Source organism: Acipenser ruthenus, chromosome 5 (assembly GCF_902713425.1).
Source record: "Acipenser ruthenus chromosome 5, fAciRut3.2 maternal haplotype, whole genome shotgun sequence".
NCBI lineage: Eukaryota > Metazoa > Chordata > Actinopteri > Acipenseriformes > Acipenseridae > Acipenser > Acipenser ruthenus.
In genome coordinates this window covers 53,069,043-53,088,324 of record NC_081193.1, presented here as the reverse complement: position 1 = coordinate 53,088,324, position 19,282 = coordinate 53,069,043, and the positions used below count along the sequence as shown (strand labels likewise).

Here is a 19,282-nt window from a genome sequence, read left to right as displayed (position 1 = left end):
GTAGTTGTAAGCATTTAAGCTTCTATACGCCTTTACTGCTTCTCTGATGTAACAGCACTCTGTCTCAACCAAGTAATGATAGACGTCTGGGTATGTTATCTCTGGAAGCCTGTTAAAATCATTACAAAATAATCTTGTCCTGACATCGTTGTCAAATGGTTCAGGTAGTGTGGTTGTATTAATCACTAATTTTTCAAGGCAGCGATTTCTTTCTGTTGTTTGTAAATTTAAGAAATAGCTGCTTGTCATTTTAAAACTTTGTGCTGGTTTACACAGTCAACCAGAAGTGTCTGTGGACCCACAACACTGACGCATGCGCAGTGCCTTTTGTTTATGTTGTCATGCAGAAAATGGTCTATACAGCCCTCTCAAATTGAATGAACTGAAGCACTGATTCTGTACCCTTCTCCCCCACACCAATTGGGTGCCAGTGTTACAGACCATAGAGGGAGACATGGTTGAAATGAGAGACCAATTCTCAATGATTTCAAACACTTTGTTTGCATCGAATATTGCCTAATATTCGTAAAAATGAAAGACACTATTCGGCCATTACTGATATTGGGAATAACATTATTCGTGCATATCCTAATACGAATTCGTATTTGGGAACACCCCTAATCTGAAGATATGTTTTTCTAAGTGGAGTGTAGAGAAAACTCCAGTACAGGTCTTCTGACATCAGTTAGTTTAAATTGTGAAATGACAGGGAGTCTTGTTAAAGATACCAAAAGGAATTACAACCAAGGTGGTAATTTGAAAACAAGTGTCGTTGTATTACCAACCTGGCAAATATTCTTTAAGGACTTTAAATCAAAGCTGTTGTGTTTACCACGTCCTGTATGTTTCCCATAGAATCCATTTTTAAAGCCAGCTGTGGCGCCCCCTCTCACTAGGGCTATTGTTTTTGACTATGCCACCCCTCAATTATACCAGGAGCAAGGAGAGCTCCAAATTGAAATATTTCCCATATATTGTAACACCCGCTTGAGTCCCTTTCAACCAAAAGATAGAATAAAGGAAAGAATGTGCATATGGTTTAAACCTTACCTAACAAACAAGGTGTAATTTATTTAAATACAACAATTCGGACAAACGAATGAAAAATAAATGTTTGCTTTTTAATACAGGTATCTTCTTTGCTAACTAACTGCAGTTAGTATATGCTACAGTAGGTTCAAATCTAAAAGAAAACAAGAGTGGATTGATGAAGCAGAATGAAGTCAGGACAGCCTCTCCCGTATGCCATCGGCACCTGGAGAAGAAAGTGCTTAAAAGAAGGAAATACAAAATAAGTGTCCCAATACAAATAAACACAAATACAACCAAACAGTAATAATAAACCAAGTGCCAACAAATCTTAAATGTTCTCAAAACCAATTTATAAATAACTTCAACATCACACACACACCAGGGGGCAGTGTGATCTGTGAGAGGCTGAAAACAAAACTCCACAAATGTCCACAAACACTATATACTCATCATTACAATTCTCTTTAACCCAAAGGATTGCACTCAGATTTGTTAGCTTACAATGATCTTTTAAATCTATATAAAATGCCACGTATATTTGGTTCTAATAACCAGAACAGAACAGGGGGGAAACACACACAAGACAACCAGCAAACAATATTGACAATAATGAAAACCAGACACAAATCAACAGAAGCAAAACTCAACAGAAACAGAAGTGGCCAACATGTCTCCTATAAAAAGAAAAACACATATGTTCTTTTTGTGGTCACGCACAGTTCACTTCAAACAAAACACTAACTACGTTAATTTTATTATTTATTAAAACCAAGTAAAAACTGTCTAAAGTAATTAAACAAAACACACGTTATCTCAGGTGAACCGGACTGATCAAATCGTCTCTCATGTTACTATTCACCCTACAATACCAATAAAACAAAATAAAAGCATTTAGAAACAGAGAGATCGGCACACAAACAAAAGGGAGAGAGAGCGATTCTCTTGTTTTAAATCTTGAATATCAATAGTAGTGGGAGACCCAAACAAAGCAGCCACAGCACAACTGTCTTGATTTACCAAGTGACACTGCAGCTGTTAATATACAGGTGCGCAAATTGGCTGGATCTTATTCCTGCCACACACACTGATCTTTCAAATAGACCAATTGCCCTACCTGCAAGGTAGAATCCCTCACATTCTGGTTGTGCATAACTCTCCCTCGCTGTGCCGCAGCATCCTCCAAGCGCCGTTTAGTTCCTTTATAGATGGTCCATAGTCTTTCTTGGTGCTCTCTGACCCAATCCTTGACATCTCCTCCAATTGGCTCGTCCTTGTCTGCTCCCAGCATGAAGTCTATAGGAAGTTGTGGTTCTCTTCCAAACATCATGTAGTATGGGGACCAGCCTGTTGTCTGTGGTGTTTATACACAAATAGCACCTGGGGGAGAAAATCTGACCAGTGGCGCTTCTTCTCCGGAGGGATGGTGCGCAACAAGTCATGCAGAGTTCGATTGAACTGTTTGCACTGTCCATTTCATTGTGGGTGGTAAGGAGTTGTACGGCTCTTCTGGACCCCAAACAACTGGCAAAGCTGCTGAATTAGTGCGCTCAAAATTCCTCCCCTGGTCTGAATAGATCCGCAGTGGCAGCTCGAACCGGTAGAACCACTCCTTCACCAGTACCTGTGCAACTGTGTTGGCTCTCTGGTCCTTGGTTGGAATGGCCTGCATGTACTTAGAAAAGTCATCAGTTAGTACAAGAATGTTCTTTCCCATCCAGAGAAGGTTCCAACACAGTCAAATCAATTGCCAAAATCTCCAATGGCTGTGAAGCTAACAAGTTCCCCATAAAAGTTTGTACCTTTGGCTGGACTGCTTTAGATAAAATACAGCGCTCACACTCCTTACACCATTGCTCCCCTCTTTCCTATACCCGACCAATAGCAGCATCTTCGCACTAACTGCAGTGTTCCCTCTGTTCCCCGATGACTGTGCTCATCATGCTGACTTGTAAGGACCCAAGCCTGTAGGGTTTTAGGCAATACTAGCTGTTCAATTTCCTTACCACCATCCACCTTGGTTCTACGATACAATACGCCATCATCCATGGTGAGGCCATCCCATTGTCACAGGAACTCCAAGGCCTTTCAAGAAGTGTGCACGCTCCTTGTGATCTGGTCTCTGCTCCCTCCTCCAGAATGGCAACAGAGATGCAATCACTGGATCCAATCCTACAAAGTACTTAGGTCTGCCTTAGGCCGGGTAGGTAAAGCAACAGCACATTGACTTGCCTCCCTCTGCCCCAAACACTGTACTTGATGTTCCAATGTTGGCCGTAGCAGGTCATCAAGCACCCTTGATCTATGAGTGATGCTCTCACCATCTCCCTGTGCCTGGATATACTGTCTGGACAGCACATCAGCATTGCCATTAACTCGACCTGGCTTATACGTAATCGGAAAATTGAATGAAGCAAGCTGAGCTGCCCAACGCTGCTCTACTGTCCCAAGCTTGGCTGTATGCAAGTGGCTAAGGGGACACTAGTGCTGCCCTATCAGAGCCCAGCCTAACCCCATCTGTTGTGTGACTCTGCACACCAGAGGACTCTAGTTTTCTGTCTGTTGTTCCTATACCCTGGCCTCTACTCCTACACTAGCTCCCCTGTGTACCTGATTTGCCCTGGCAGTCTGTCCTGTCCCACAGCGCCGTGCAATATGGCCAATTTGGTCACAATGAGAAAAAAAGACTGACCATCAGCACTAAACTGGTACCGGTTACTCCTAGGTTGTGTCCCTCTCCAAGCCCATGAATTTCCTCTAGTACTCAACAAGGGATCTAACTGCTCCTGATGTCGCTTTAATAATTCTCAAAACTCAGAAGTTCTGTTTAATCACTACAGCAGAACAGTTTCCCTCTACCTCTACTTGAGTTTCACAGGAGTAAGGGGTTGAGTGGACAACTTTACACTCTGCTCTCCCTCCTCCACCCACCGAATTGCTTCCTTCTGTAGGTCGAGGAGAGAGAGTGCAGGGTTCTGGCGAGCAAGACATTTTAACTCGCAGCACAGCATCTCGTACATGCTCTGCAAACTGATCCCTAAGCACTATTTCAGGGTTGGCTATGTCTGCTAAAATTACTGCGCTTAACCGTGTCCATCAATGCCACACTCCTAACAATGTTTATAAAAACATAAAATCCAAAAACTACCAAAGACTGTCAAAACACAACCCTCCCCATCAGGTTGCTTTCTCTTTCTTGTGGCAGCCTGCCTCCAGATCCTCGCCAGTCTCCTGCTGATGGTAGATGCAACAGATGACCACCATTTTGTTTCTGCTGGACCCTATATTTTTTTCAAGAAAAAAAAACAAAATAAAAACACAAAGCCATATGCACGTTTCATTTTTTTTTTTATTTATTAATCCTGCTGAGTTATGCCAGATTGTGGTGCCCCCTCTCACTAGGGCTATTGTTTTTGACTGCCACCCTTTAATTACACAAGGAGTAAGGAGAGCTCCAAATTGAAATATCTCCTATATATTGTGACCCTTGAGTCCCTTTCAACCAAATGTACTCAGATTTTTTTAGCTTACTGTCATCTATTAAACCTATATAAAATGCCACATATATTCTGTTCTGGTTATTAGAACCAAACAGGGGGGAAAAAAACACACAAGACAACCAGAAAACAATATTGACAATAATGAAAAGCAGACACAAATCAATAGAAGCAAAACTCAACAGAAACAAAAGTGGCCAGCATGTCTCCTCTAAAAAGAAAACAAACAAATATGCGTGACAAAACAAATAAACACAGTTCAGACAGTTCACTTCAAACAAAACACTAACTACGTTCATTTTATTATTTATAAAACCAAGTAAACTGTCTAAAATAATTAAAAACAAAACACATGTTACCTCGGGTGAACCGGACTGATCAAATTGTCTCTCGTTTCACTTTTCACCCTTCAATACCAATAAAACAAAATAAAAACATTTAGAAACAAGGGAGATCGGCACACAAACAAAGGGGGAGAGAGCGATTCTCTTGTTTTAAATCTTACCGTCAATAGTAGCAGGGAGACCCAAACAAAGCCGCCACAGGAAACAGTCTTGATTTATCAAGTGACACTGCAGCTCTTTATATACAGGTGTGCAAATTGTTGGAAAACGGGACAGCGTTAATTCAATCATTAAAAGTAATTAGCAAAAATGTCTTACCTACTACACAGCTTTTTAGACAGTGTAATAGAAAGGAGCTGTCAGTTCACTGCAGGAGCTGACACCTTAAAATAAGCATTTCAAATAAGCAGTCCACATATTTTAAGTTTGTCAAATAAATTTGACAAGCATGTAGTCACATTGACAGTTTAAGAGATTGTCATTTTATATTACATTGTCAGCTTAGGTAATCAAACCCTGCAGTTTGAAAACACTTGAATAGTTAAATAACTATGTTTGGTTGTGTAAGCAGTTTTCCTGTTACATATGTGTCGTATGCTTTCAAGTACTGAAAATTCTCCAACAAATCAAATGACTAAAACAAGAATGATTTTTAAATCTCTAGGATTATCCTGTTATAACATCCCCACTGTATGCCCAGGGCTGTCTTTTAGCACTGTTTATTTTGCTTTTTTTACACTATTTTGTGTAAACCACAGTCTTTCTGAAGAAGCAACGTCACTCCAAGTGATACGATTGTTGGTAGCTAGGTGGTGGCTTCTGGTATTGCAACCAACCCCTACAATTGTTTTTTTTATTTTCCATAAAATAATAAAACCTGGGTGCCTATCATCTCGCTCAACATTCTTAAAAGTGGATCATAGTCCTCTTTTATAGACACCGATGGCGTCCGTTTTAAGCCGCTGGTAATTGAATATGTGCAACAGTGCAAACATTATCCTAGTAGGAACATCATCACCTGCACAATTATTAAAGGAGGCCAGAAGTCCTGGTAGACATGTAACCCAGATAATGGACATTTATCAACCACGCTAGTAAAAACAGGAGAAATCATTGGGATGCACACACCAATACAAGTATTATATTTGATAATATGCCTAGTATTTGTCCCCCCCATACACACACCCTTCAGCTATTGGGTTGCCAAATTTGCATGTTTTGGAGTTTTTTTTATTTTCTCATTGCAGATCCAACTCATTTCTTTGTCCCTCTGAATGCCTGCTCTTGTGACACACTTTTGCAGTGGAACTCTTTGCAAACATTACATGTAGTGGCCCACGGTTAATCGGATGTGCAGCATCATTGTGATGATGCCATCGATCATTTGATGTAATTTGTCAAGTTGATGTAAGGATTAAAGTAAATAATTCAGCTTTTTAACAGCACTGTGAATCAAATCCAACACTTATTGCACACCATCCTTTAGCGGTGGACACATAGAAATAGGATATGGAGTAGCAGAATATAAATGAGAGCCAAGGGAAGCACATTTATTTGAACTTTGAAGTCTATTTTCCTGCCACTACACTGTAGATTCACTTTTGCAGCAAGTATTAGGATTACACCTGACATTTACACACAGAAAAATGACATGGGACTTTTCAGTGTTTTATTAATTCATACCTACATTAAGATTATATCAATAGGGATTACAATGTTACAAAGATAGTAGTTCTGAGTTCTGCATGAAGTATGTATTTGCAAGGAATATCCATGGAAAGATGATACAAAAATGCCCAGCCTCTGTTGGACACCTCTTAAATTACACAAATTGGTAGATCTGTGACATTGGTAAGTGCTGGTACTGTATGGAGGAGAAAATAATTAAGGGGGATCTTTTACACATTTTCTGGCAATGTGCAGGACTGGAAAACTACTGGGATGAGGCTCAGTTACATTGCAGCAGTACCAGAAGCACCACAAACAGGAGAGGCACAAAAAACAGTATTACTTTCATAACAAACACCAACTGCTGAGTTGTACCAAATTGTAGCAAATTGTGTGGTGATTATTGGCTATTATTCACTGTATTCAAGCTGAGACCAAATCCATTTCAGGGGCATGGATATACAAAAAAGAAAAACGCAACTATTACCCTTGTCCAAAATAAAAAAATGATATTTATATGCAGTAATCCCTTGGTAGAGCATTAACCATGGTCTCGGCTATAAACTGCACATGTTTTTAAAGCTTTACAAGGCTGCACAGTTACTTTCTTTGTATTGCATTCTACTGTAATGTATTTGTTAGTCACCATTTATCTTGCTTTTGAGTATTTAGGTAGGTGCACACAAACCGGTTCTTGTATTTGATTTGCTGCACTATGCTCTTCCCGGTGTCTGGCGCAGTAAGCAAACAGCAAACCAGAGTGCTTATGTATCTAACAGTGTGGTGCAGCTGTTCAACTGGCATGCAAACTACTTTGCTTACTTAAAAAGAACAGTAGGAACACAGCTTCAGTAACATTTGTGCCATCTACAGCTCTGAGGCTTACAGTTTCAATTAAAAAAGTCTAATTTGCTGCAGTGTTCAATAAATTTAACCAGGAAACATATTATAGGAATAGTAAAGTGCACTGTGATTTATTTATACCTGAAAAGCATATGCTTTTCGTAAAACACTCCTCCCAGTAAACGCTTATTTTCCCTTTCCCCCTTTAAGCGTGTTCTACCGAGGGATTACAGAATATTATTATTATTATTATCATTATTATTATTATTTATTTCTTAGCAGACGCCCTTATCCAGGGCGACTTACAATCGTAAGCAAATACATTTCAAGTGTTACAATACAAGTAATACAATAAGAGCAAGAAATACAATAACTTTTGTTCAAGTGTGACAAACCACAATTCAATAATACAGCAGATAATAGTGATAGTTACATCAGGATATGATTAAATAGTGATAGTTACATCAGGATATGATTAAATACAAAATACTACAGGTTAAACACTTGGCAGATTACAGTATTCTGAAGTACAGGATTAAATATAGTAAAAAATGGGGGACTCCTGTTGAGAGAGGGCGAGGTGTGGAGGTTGCTCCACGCCAGGTTACCTGGTAAGTGCGGTTGGAGAGGTAGGAGGAGAACCAGGCCAGAGCAGTGCCAGAGATCCCCAGGTCAGCAAGAGATGATAGTAGAATAGAGTGATCAACAGTGTCAAAGGCAGCAGAGAGGTCGAGGAGAATTAGGACAGAGGAGAGAGAGGCAGCTTGGGCACACTTAAGTGAGTTGGTGACCTACAGAAGGGCGGTTTCAGTGGAGTGAGCAGAGCGGAAGCCAGATTGGAGAGGGTCAAGCAGAGAGTGGTTGGACAGGAAAGCAGAGAGCTGGCGGTGTACAGTCCGCTCGAGGGTTTTGGAGAGGAAGGGTAGAAGGGAGACAGGACGGTAGCTCTGGAGGGAGGTGGGGTCGAGGGTAGGTTTTTTGAGGAGGGGAGTGATAGAGGCTTTTTTGAAGGCAGAGGGAAAGATACCAGAAAGTAGAGAGGTGTTGAGGAGGGAGGAGATGAAGGGGAGTAGAGCAGGAGCAGCAGCTTGAAAGAGGTGAGTGGGGAGGGGGTCCAAGGCACACGTGGTGGGTTTGTGACCCTGGAGCAGGGAGGAGAGGTCAGAGTCTGAGAGGGGCAAGAAGGTGGAGAAGGAGGGCGAGTTAGTAGGGGATGTAGTGGGTGTAGGGGTTGGAGCAGGAGGGGGTGCGGGGGAGGGAGAGGTGTTAACTGACTATAGAATATATGTGTGTGTGTGTGTGTAGTCAGTCAATTCTCAAAACGAACTCGGATTAAACTCATTTCCTAATACTGCAAAATTTCAACATGGTCCCAGCAAAATTTAGCAGTCGCTTATTGTAAAATACTTATTATACAAATTCACTTAATTTTGGAGCCCTCCCATAGAAGATAAAAATGTAATAAACATATGACCCTAGTTTAAGTAGATGAGTGTAAAGGATACTGGCAAATGTGTTAGCCAGATTAATGCCTACTGTATTTTAGTGCTGTTTTGGAACTACTGATACTAAGATGCATTTTGAGTTGCCATAGACACAATTTTCAAATTGCCATAGTGCTCATGCATCAATGCCAATTCCATAAAGCTGCACAAAAACATGCATTATCCTTGCAGACAAAAGTAGAGACGTTGAAAGCAATGGATAATGTACCACCATACAAGAAAAATATTTCCACATTCCTGCAAACACTTTGTTATGGGATACATCTGCAAGATGCTCTTGGACACATCATCAGTGATATACCTGGGGTCAACAGGTGTTTCTGGTCTTTCAACATCAGACACCCTCGCCCAGGCGACCCAGCTGAGGCTGATCATGCCCCAACCTGTGTTCAAGTGGTGGTGTGCTAAACTGACATCCACTGATTTCTGCTTTTGAACCACAGCCATCTAGAGGGGACATTTCGAGTGTCCCCTCTGATACCAAGTGACCCCAAGGCTTTCCACAGAGATTACCATGCAAAACCCCTACAGCCTACTTCCATTGGCTCATATTTTGTTTTCCAACCGTTCTTGCGTATTTTTTATTTTTTTTTCTTAATTTAGTCATTGCCAATTAGTTTTTATTATTTTCTCCCCAATTTGAAATGCCCAATTATTTTTTTAGGCTCAGCTCACCGCTACCACCCCTGCGCTGACTCGGGAGGGGCGAAGATGAACACACGCTGTCCTCCGAAGTGTGTGCCGTCAGCCGCCCGCTTCTTTACACACTGCGAACTCACTGTGCAGCCACCTCAGAGCTACAGCATCGGAGAACAACGCAGCTCTGGGCAGCTTACAGGCAAGCCCGCAGGCGCCCGGCCAGACTACAGGGGTCGCTGGTGCGCAGTGAGCCGAGGACACCCTGGCCGACCTAACCCTCCCTCCCCCCGGGCGACGCTCGGCCAATTGAGCGCCGCCCCCTGGAAGCTCCCGTCCACGGTTGGAATAGCCTGGACTCGAACTCGCGACGTCCAGGCTATAGAGCGCATCCTGCACTCTAGCGAGTGTTTTTACTGGATGCGCCACTTGGGAGCCAACCGTTCTTGCGTATTATGACCATTTTCTTTCGTTTGCCTCCTCCAAACGATTTTCCCATGGAACTGTAAGCTCCAGCATTATGACCTGCTTTGTTGATGTAGACACTAGCACGATACCTGATCTAAGTGAAAACTGTGTGATATATTGAGGAAACTTTAATTGTTTCTCCAAGTCTACACTCTTGCCAGTCCCATACCAGATACCAGATACTGCTGTTACTTTGGTGCTTCGTGGGGCCCCTAATCTAACGAAGGAAATGAAAGATGTTACCTGGCAGGCATTCCTGCCAGACTCAATGCCCTTCTCTATGGATGCAGCAACCGATTTGAGGACCTGGTCATGCCGCCAATGGCACCGCCCATCACCAAGGGCCTTTGTGCAACAGCTAACAATGTGCTCTAGCCCCAGATAAATAGGTTAGAAGGGCTCGGAAGCACATCATAGACTGCCTGAAATAGGAACTTAATCCAGTAAGGTTCAGTTTACCACAGGTCTGTCCAGGTGAGTTTCCGCTCCTTTGCCCCCATCCCATCTAGTCCAGTTGCTCTGCTGCTTCATTGACACTGTTCTGCACGACCTTTCCTCCTCCACTGCAGCTCGCACCTCATCTTGCACCAGCTTTCGTCTCTCCTTGCCTACTACCATGTCATATCTGGGAGTTGAGACAGTACAAAGTCCTGCCCTTCCTTGTGCTACTCCTCCCACCATGACGCTCAATCATTAAACATCATTTTCCTCTTAAGGAAATACAAATATTAAAACAGAAATGTACATCAGTCTCACTCTGTACAAATAGACATTTAAAACACGCAGGCACACAGTGCATTCTCAACAGTGTACAAATTATAAATGTTTTGAAGTTGAAGTATGTGCTGATATTCCAAATCTATGTTGAGTATGTTTATTAATACTTATACTGGAAGGGTACTCCAACAAATATTTAAAATGTAAAAAAAAGTTTTACAATAATATTTCTTGTCATTTTCATATGGTTACATTTTTGTAATGCATATCTATTGATGTATCTGAACATTACTAAATAGATAATTGGATAGTACTTACAGGGCAGACAGACCTGTGATTACTTGGTAATTACCAATGGTTCGTGTTGTAAATGGCATTGTAAACAACATTTGTTACCTGATAGAATTACATGGTAGCACCATGGCACAGGTCATTTACATGTCATTACACACTTCTTACAACCAGTAGGTACCACCTACGAGCAGAAACCATTGGTAGTCCTGTCCTAATTCTCCTCGACCTCTCTGCTGCCTTTGACACTGTCGATCACTCTACTCTACTATCCTCTCTTGCTGACCCAGGAATCTCTGGCACTGCTCTGGCCTGGTTCTCCTCCTACCTCTCCAACCGCACTTACCAGGTAACCTGGCGTGGAGCAACCTCCACTCCTCGCCCTCTCAACAGGAGTCCCCCAAGGGTCAGTCTTGGGTCCTCTCCTGTTCTCTCTCTACACCTTCTCCCTGGGCCCCCTCATCGCATCCTATGGTTTCTCATACCATTTCTATGCTGATGATGCTCAGATTTTCCTCTCCTTCCCCACCTCTGACTCCACCATCCCCTTCAGTATCTCTACCTGTCTGTCTGCTATCTCCTCCTGGATGCACTCGCATCACCTCAAATTCAACCTCTCTAAATCTGACCTCCTTTTCTTTCCCTCCTCCTCCACCCCCTCTGATCTCTCCATCTCTGTTCCTCTGGAATCTACCACACTCTCTCCCTCCTCCTCAGCTAAGAACCTCGGAGTCACCCTGGACCCCTGCCGCTCTTATTCCCAGCACATCTCCACTCTGGCACGCACTTGCCGATTCTTCTTGAGCAACATATGAAGAATCCGACCATTCCTCACCAACTATGCCACCCAGCTCCTGGTCCAGGCCCTGGTACTCTCCCGCCTAGACTACTGCAACTCCCTCCTGGCTGGCCTCCCTGCATCCACCACCCGTCCGCTCCAGCTCACCCAGAACTCACCTGGTGCTCACCTGGTGTTCTCTCTGCCTCGTTTCTCCCACGCAACTCCACTGCTCCGCTTACTCCACTGGCTCCCGATCACCGCTCGCATCCAGTTCAAGACTCTCGTACTAGCCTACAGATGCCTTGACCAGACTGCACCCAGCTACCTCCAGACCCTCATCTCTTCTCCCTACACCCCCACTCGACCTCTCCGCTCCTCCTGCACTAGAAGACTGGCCCTGCCTCCACAGCCCGCTCCTTCTCCACCCTCGCCCCGCAGTGGTGGAATGACCTTCCTACAGATGTCAGGACTGCCCAGTCCCTGACCACCTTCCGGCGCCTCCTCAAGACTCACCTCTTCAGACAGCACCTGTAGAACTCCTCTTTTTTTCCCCCTGGACACTTATCACTCTTCCTTAAATGCGCTTTACTTGCTCATTGTATTTATCTTGCTCTTAATTGTATTATTACTTGTACTGTGATCCTTGAAATGTATTTTTGTTTACGACTGTAAGTCGCCCTGGATAAGGGCGTCTGCTAAGAAATAAATAATAATAATAGTTACCCAGTTAATACCATGTTGTTGCATAATATACCACGTTACATCCAACACTATAAAGTGCTACTGGTAATTGCCATTAATAAAATACCCATATATCCAACACAAACTACATGAATTAGTTATGTGAGGGGGGAAACATTTACACAAAAGTAGGTGGTGTGTATAAGTACCACTTTGCAGTTTGGCTCTGGTGATGCAATGTCTTCCAGTATCCCTGAATAATCAAAATACATGGTTAATAGTTTCAGAGTTAACACCGGCCTTTATTACTCACTTTCAGCAAAGAAGAGAAGCTGCCATGCGTGCCAATTAACACTTCCCTACAGCGGGGTGCATGTGCAAAGTGCTGCTGTGCAGAGCTTGATTTTCTCAGTAACCCCAGGCCATGAAGCAATAATCTTGCTGGTGTTAACTGCAAAAACACATAGTCCACAAAAGCTTCAGTGATGTAAAGGAAAGTTACTCAGCTGACGTTTTGTACAACAACATACACAAACATTTATTGGATACCTTAGCTACTTTGCAGCCTGACAGTTTAGGTCAATTTGTTTTCTTGCCAAGTAAAAAATGTCACTACCATAATAGATTCCCACTGACATGACACTCTCAGCCCATTGGAGATGAAGGCTGCTATAAATGGAACACCTTTACAAACCAGCCCTGAAAACATGTTGCTGCCAGCCAGATCACAAAAGCACAACTAAATAAAACAGCTTTATAGGCAGGCCACATGACACAACACATTCATGCTTTTACCTCATTGCTAAGAATAGCCTGACCTTTGCTAAGCTAATAGTATGTGCCTGCGTGCTATGTGTCTGGTTTGTGGGTAACACTTACATTTCTGCTATATATCATCAAAATTAACTTAACAGAGAGCTGGCTGAATTTCAGTTATATCTGATGAGAGGACGTGGCTGGCAAAGAGCTCCTGCACACTGTTCGCTTAAAGAGACAGTGGACAGAATAATAGATTTTTTTATGTGTGTGTGTGTGTGTGTATGTGTATATGTAATTATCAAATACCTCTGAAGTATTTGGACAGATGAATAAATGCAGAATGACCGGGGGTGGGACATACCTGTTTTATTAACCCACTCAGATCCCTTGACAATTAGATATCTTGGTTTCACTGAAAAGATAAAGAACCATCTCCTCTTCAAATACTGCCATTTAAATAAGCAAGGCAGTTTTATAAGTGCAGTTTTTTATAAGGCAGTTTTTCTCTATAAACCACGTTATAGAGATCTTTCATTAAGCAACTATAGTACATGATTGGTTCAACATATTGTACCGTTGTCCCGGGTGCTCGGGAGGAATGACTCGAACGAGAACATTGCAAGTATCAGTAGCTGTTTAATGACTTATTGGTTTACACACGCTGGCCCGCTCTAATAGCTTACCAGTCTGAACTCATCACTACCTAACTAACTTTGCCCAGGCGAACCCTAAGCGTGCCTACTTAATCCTTCCCTTATCTCACCCACTAGGGAGTCAGCCTCCTATCACAGTCCAAATAAAACCCACGAAACCCCCCATAGGACCCTCGCATATCAATCAATACCCTGTAACGTGCTATAGGCCTGCTTTTCTCTATAACCTCTATGGGGGTGATAGGATGCTACACTGCCCCCTCTCAGATACATTCATCCCCGAACGCGTTAAAACTATGCAGAGCGGCAGTTCCGCAAAGAAAACCACCCTGTGACTACCATACTCACCCAAACCTAACTGACCCTCGCTAACTATTTACAATGACTGAGGCATGCAGATCTTCACTGGTGGTAGACTCAATGGCAAGGGGGTCTCCCACCAGGCTAGTGGCCCTCCCTGGGCTCTCTGTCTGCTGGTGCACTGCAGTCCTCTGTAGAATCCTTGCAGGGTGCTGCCCTCGTAGGCCTCAGGTCACTTGGAAAAGTAATCCATGGCAATTAAAATGTAGCGATTGCCTTTCTCTGATATTGGCAGGGGTCCCAGCACATTAACGGCCACCCTCTCCATCAGGGCAACAGCGTTGTACTGGTGCATCGTGGTGTGGCCCTGCTGTCAGTGACCCTTGCGTGCTGTACAGCAATGAGCCAGTGTCTTCGTTACTCCAAAATGACCTGATGAGGGCAAGTTATGTGCTGTCTGGAGGATTGAAGGAACCATAGCAGCAGGAGCCATTAAGTGCAACATACCACTGTCCCCTGGTGGCGCCTTCCATCTTCGGTACAGGACTCCCTCTCTCAGCTAAAGGCATTCCCACTGAGTCCACAGCACCTTCACCCGCTCTCCATAAGGGGCAATTTCTTCCCATGACGGTCACTGACCATCTTATTTCCATTGCAGTAGATGTCACTGTCGGCTTCCTGCATTTCCTGTATCTGCTCTGCCGACCATATCACCGGTATCAATACTTTGTTGCACCAGGCTTGTGCGGTCTTTGTTGTTCGGGTCCAGGCAGAAAGTATCACAGTACTTCTGAACAAGTTGGTATAGCGCCTCACGCTTGTCTGGCGTTAGTTGAGGGCTTCCTCTTTGGCACATCTTCATCAGGGTCTCTGGCAACGGCCTCCCTCTCTGTATATTCTCCCTCTCCATAATGCCGGCATTGCCCCTATTTCTGTTGCACATCAGCCCCACATAAAACTGCTGCCCTGCACTCCCTAATGTCAGCTTGTCTGTTGTCACGTCCAGCTGGCTGTTGTTGGCCCGGAGGAAGTCAAGGCCCAGGATGAGGTTGTCGTGGATTGCAGCAACCCATGTCTCTTGATGTGCTGTCACTTATCCCACCTGAATTTGAAGCACTGTCTTCCCTTCCACTGGGACTGGTTCACCAGTGGCTGTCCTCAGCTGGCCCTGCACTGGGGACCTTGGCTTTCATTCACTGCGATTTAGTTTTCTTTTGTCTCTCTGGGGCTCTGTACCTAAACTTAAGAACAGCTCCATGTAAGTAGAAACTTTTTTATTATTATTATTTGGCAATTGGAAATACCCACAAAGCATCCACCGCTGGGATGACTGTGTTGGAATTCTGAGCAAACCCCAATTACTTATAGAATAATGAGGAAAACTTTTGCATTCATTAGAAACATGATTTCCATTACACGAGAGTAGATGTTAAAACTTCATGCTGATTTGAACTTGGCTCTCGCCAAGATAAGCACCAACTAAGACATAGCTTTACAGTAAACTAATGTGATCCATCTGTGTCTCTGTCCATTTGCGTTTCCTTCCATATGATGATGTAGATATCCTTCTGTCTGGCGTTGATGGCGGAAGTGTAATGCTGGCTCCAGGGATCAGCTTATTTGCATCCCTGGCGCATCAGCACACACAACGTCTGCGATGCTGGCTCCGGGGATCAACCACAGTGCGGTCTCCCCAACGCATCAGCATGACAACCGTCTGGATTGAGCGAAGTAGGAGTCTTTAAGTGGCCACCTTCCATCCTTGGTGTTTCGTCAACTAGCCCACAACACCTCAAGGAGGGCTCGACGGTGATTCTGGCGTCCCAGCATTACCCCCCTCCGTCCCCCACTCAACTCAGCCCAGCTTACTTACCTGTACATCAGCGTTTCTTTCTTTCTATTGTGCTTGATTATGTTAAATGCCCTCGTCTTCGGCTCAGGACATTTAACGGCAGAAGACAGGCCTTACCAGATAATAAAGCCATCTTCTTCAGGTTCTGTTGTTTAATTATTGATTTAATGGGCACTGAGGAACTAAAGGGTCTCATTTAGACGTGTTCAGCTAAAAGGGTGTGTGGCAAGGCTGAGGCCTTGCACAGGTAAACAATATGTTTTATTGGGCTGTAAATAACATTTGTATAATTTGGAAATAAAAGGTTTGTGTTAGATATGGCATGGCAAGGAGGTTAGAATTCCCGCCCTGCCAACTGAAATCCATGTGCAGCATGATTGTCAATTAACCCTGGCCACAGACCTTTAACACGAGAAGGACCGGAGATATACTCTACCTAGAAGCCCCGCAGCAGACTGTATTTATAATAGTATAAATGTTATATATATATATATATATATATATATATATATATATATATATATATATATATATATATATATATTGTAACGTAGCGGGTTGTGAGAGACAGCAGGGAGGGGGTTAAGACCTCCCTGCGAAAGAAATACACCTTTTTGTTTGATTGTTCTGTTTTTTCAGTTAATTAGTTTAGTTTATTGTCTTATTGTTTGTTTAATTGTTTAATTGTTTTATTATTAATTATCATCCGCACCTGGGCGTTATTGGAAATTAGGACCAGGTGCGGGGTTTAAAAGGAGAGCAGGCAGTCTGCTCGGGGCTGCTAAGGAGAAGGAGGCAGAAGGGAGTGCTCTGCTTCCTGGCAGTCCCGAGATAAAAAAGGTATAGTGCAAACCTGTGTGGTTACGTTTTGGAACAGGGAAACGGCTTAGCCGTCCTGTGGTAGTTAGGTTCCTGCGTGTGTAGTTAGTGCTCAGAAAGAGCTAGGTGTTTATTTTGTTTTATTGTGTGTTATTAAAAAAATAGCGCGTCAGCGCTGAAAATCCAATTTCTGTGTGCTGGGTCAAGTTCTTAAAGGGGCAACGAACGCAAGTGAGTGCAATTGTTTTACAATATATATATATATATATATATATATATATATATATATATATATATATATATATATATATATATACACACTACCGGTCAAAAGTTTTAGAACACCTCCATTTTTCCAGTTTTTATTGAAATTTACGCAGTTTAATGTCTCAATGTACTCTGAAATTAAAGCATAGAACAAATAAACAATTGGAGATAAAAAAGAAATCATGGAATCGTTTTGTTTAACAAAATTTAATCTAAATTTTTGACTCATCAAAGTAGCCACCTTTTGCAGATATAACAGCCGAACACACTCGTGGCATTCTTTATACAATGGAAATCAAATATTGTTCGGAAAGTTCTTCCCAACACTGTTGCAGAAGTTCGCACAAATGTGTTGCACTTGTAGGTTGCTTTGCTTTCACCCTTCTGTCCAGTTCATCCCAAACCAGCTCGATGGGGTTTAAGTCTGGAGACTGTGCTGGCCATTCCATGATTTGAAGCCTACCGTCTTGTTCTTTTCTTCTAAGGTAGTTCTAACATAGCCTGGAGGTATGTTTTGGGTCATTATCTTGCTGTAGGATGAACCCCTGACCAACTAGGCGTATACCAGAGGGTATTGCATGGCGCTGCAAAATGCTCTGGTAGCAGTTTTGGTTCAGGGTGCCACTCACTCTGTGCAAGTCGCCGACTCTGGATCCAGCAAAAGAGCCCCAGACCATCACGCTTCCTCCTCCATGTTTGACAGTTGGTGTCACACACCGAGGAACCATCCTTTCACCTACTCGACGGCGTACAAAAACCCTGCGTGATGAACTGAAGATTTCAATTTTTGATTCATCGGTCCATAAGACCTTCTTCCAGTCTTCAGTAGTCCACTGGCGGTGCTTCATGGCCCAGGCAAGCCTCTTTTTCTTATTTTGCCATCTTAGCAATGGCTTTCTTACTGCCACTCGACCTGTCAAACCTGCAGCTCGAAGTCTTCTTTCACAGTTGAAACTGAGACTTGCTTACTTCGACCAGTGTTAAGCTGTGCTTGAAGCTGTTGTCCTGTGAGCCGCCTATCACGCAAGCTGTTGACTCTCAGAAACTTGTCTTCTGATTCTGTTGTGGCTTTGGGTCTGCCAGACCTCTTCCTGTTAGAGTTTCCTCCAGTTTCCAAGTGCCTTTTGATGGTGTAGGAATTTCTCGAAAGGAAAGACCTACACTTTTAAGGGTTATAATGGTCTGTCTGTCTTTCTTTGTTAATTGCCTTTTTCTCGCCATTATGAGAGCAATATACTACTTCCTGCAGTACAATACTGTCCAAATAATGCTTGAGAGGGTGTAGTAACACAGTCTGTTCCAACACTGCTTTTATACAGACAGAGGGTTTGTAAGTAATCAACAAAAGTTGGGACACCTGTAGGAATTGTTAGCATCAACTTTCAAGGCTTAATTTACTTCCATTGCTGCAGAACAGCTGTAAGTTGTTAACCCATTACTTGTTCCCTGAAAAAGGCCTTTTTGTATAACTCTGAAATGTACATTATTTTTCAGTTTTTGGTAACCTAAACTTTTTTTTTTTAACCTCTGGCAGTTTACCGCTTACCTTTGTACCATTTCAGGTTATTCACTGGACTTGAACTGCTTAAATTTCAATAAAAACTGGAAAATGTATATATATATAACATTTATTTTACATATCAAAACATCTGATCCAAAACATCAACTCCATATTTTGTTGCATTGTAAAACTCCACGGTCTCTGGTATTTATTTTCTAGTCCCGATGCTAACTGACTGACCAAAGCAGTGCAGCTGGCAAGCAGGCACCAGCCTTCAAAAGCCTGACTGAAAACAACAGACTGTCAAGTCTAACACATGTTACACGACTGGAGAAAATTACATTTTAAAACCAAAAACCGCCAAAATGACTGCCGCGGGGCTTCAGTGTTAAAAGGTGCTGAAAGTCAGTCCTTGGTTCTTTTTTGTTCTTTACAAGACTAGAGGTGGATCGGTGGAAAATCCTCATGGCTGAGAGTTTGAAGCAGGCAACCAAAGCATGGTCACCGTCTGTACACTGGGAACATCAGAACTAGGTTCACTTTGTGTGATAACCAGGATCCTAGTGTGTAGCATAGGGATTACTTTAGGGGATTTTAATCCCACCGAAGTCTAGAGAGGAAAGGTCAGGGAGACTGTTCCTGGACCCGGACCTCCTTTTTAGGGGAGTAGT

The 19,282-nt window shown here is 43.0% G+C and overlaps 1 long non-coding RNA gene across 1 annotated transcript; it reads right to left on the bottom strand.

Moving 5' to 3' along the window:
* Positions 1 to 1,217: 1,217 nt before the first annotated feature.
* Positions 1,218 to 5,069, bottom strand: LOC131737235 (uncharacterized). The gene is made up of 3 exons (XR_009328806.1): positions 5,032 to 5,069; positions 4,886 to 4,933; positions 1,218 to 4,310 (listed from the first exon to the last, which is right to left on the bottom strand). It is a non-coding gene; the product is annotated as an uncharacterized LOC131737235 (long non-coding RNA).
* Positions 5,070 to 19,282: the final 14,213 nt, after the last annotated feature.